We start from the raw sequence: 1566 nt of genomic DNA, 5'->3' as shown, positions 1-1566 counted from the left end.
TACCCACGTCAAGTTGTTATAGGAAAAGTACTTCTTTTCGCCTCATCAATGACTTTTTAAAAAATCACAGACCACCCAAAGAAATATTCTTACGCTAAATTAAATATGCGTTTTCAAATATCCAATAATTTTATTCGCACTAGTAAAGGAGAACTGAGGTTCCGGCTGTTCGAGAAAAAACAATCTACAAATGAGCGCAGTTATATTCCATCTCTTTGTTGTCGTTTATTTAGCATATACTCTACAACATATCGATATCCTGGAGTCTCGATGAGACGTTTTATTGCGGTTGTCATGAAAGTTTTTTTATTCCTATTCAAATATTTCGAGTTTTAAAAACGCATTCCCATGCCTCAAAAAGAAATTCTGGCACTGTAGAAACATGCATCAGTATTATGAAAGCATTTGTAGTCTGTCAAGAACCCTATTGAAGTTGCACGTAGACCCTGTATTAAGCCCCTATAAACCCTTTTGAGCCCTAACGACCCTGTACAATTGTATTTTGAGTCGTGCTCTAGTTTGCAGTTTTGACTACGGAATTTGGAAAAATTGTAAATTTATTTCGCATCAAAGCACGCTGATTGGTCATAAAAAGTCAAAATGTAGCGTTCTCCGCTGCAACAAGAAGATCATTGGGGAATGCGGTCAAGGAAGGGTTCAAGGAGTCGGGAATAGAGTTGTTTGGATTTTTGAATGGGCGTAATGAGAGTAAGTGGTTAAATGAAAATTATTGCAAATAATAAATAGACGATGCTTCGTGGTGATGGTATGTCTGTGTTGTGGTCGTAGATAACAGGAGCACTTTGGCGCAGAGGAAGCGTGTTGGGCTCATAACCCAAAGGTCGTTGGATCGAAACCAACAAGTGCTATTATTTTTTATATTTCATTGCTCTAATTTTACCTACCGCTTCAGGCCACTCCATTTATGTTTGCTCCTCTTGAAAGATTTCGTACACCCCCCATTTTATTTATAGCGTTCTGCTTGTACCCACGTCAAGTTGTTATAGGAAAAGTACTTCTTTTCGCCTCATCAATGACTTTTTAAAAAATCACAGACCACCCAAAGAAATATTCTTACGCTAAATTAAAATATGCGTTTTCAAATATCCAATAATTTTATTCGCACTAGTAAAGGAGAACTGAGGTTCCGGCTGTTCGAGAAAAAACAATCTACAAAATGAGCGCAGTTATATTCCATCTCTTTGTTGTCGTTTATTTAGCATATACTCTACAACATATCGATATCCTGGAGTCTCGATGAGACGTTTTATTGCGGTTGTCATGAAAGTTTTTTATTCCTATTCAAATATTTCGAGTTTTAAAAACGCATTCCCATGCCTCAAAAAGAAATTCTGGCACTGTAGAAACATGCATCAGTATTATGAAAGCATTTGTAGTCTGTCAAGAACCCTATTGAAGTTGCACGTAGACCCTGTATTAAGCCCTATAAACCCTTTTGAGCCCTAACGACCCTGTACAATTGTATTTTGAGTCGTGCTCTAGTTTGCAGTTTTGACTACGGAATTTGGAAAAATTGTAAATTTATTTCGCATCAAAGCACGCCGA

General features: G+C 37.2%; 1 non-coding gene across 1 annotated transcript; it reads left to right on the top strand.

Moving 5' to 3' along the window:
• Positions 1-797: 797 nt before the first annotated feature.
• On the top strand, positions 798-869 carry SPRG_30026. The gene has a single exon. It is a non-coding gene; the product is annotated as a tRNA-Met (tRNA).
• The last annotated feature ends 697 nt before the right edge of the window (positions 870-1566 follow it).

Source organism: Saprolegnia parasitica (assembly GCF_000151545.1).
Source record: "Saprolegnia parasitica CBS 223.65 unplaced genomic scaffold supercont2.7, whole genome shotgun sequence".
Taxonomy (NCBI): Eukaryota; Oomycota; class Saprolegniomycetes; order Saprolegniales; family Saprolegniaceae; genus Saprolegnia; species Saprolegnia parasitica.
Note: the sequence above shows the minus strand (reverse complement) of the source record. Positions and strands in the feature narration are given on the sequence as shown.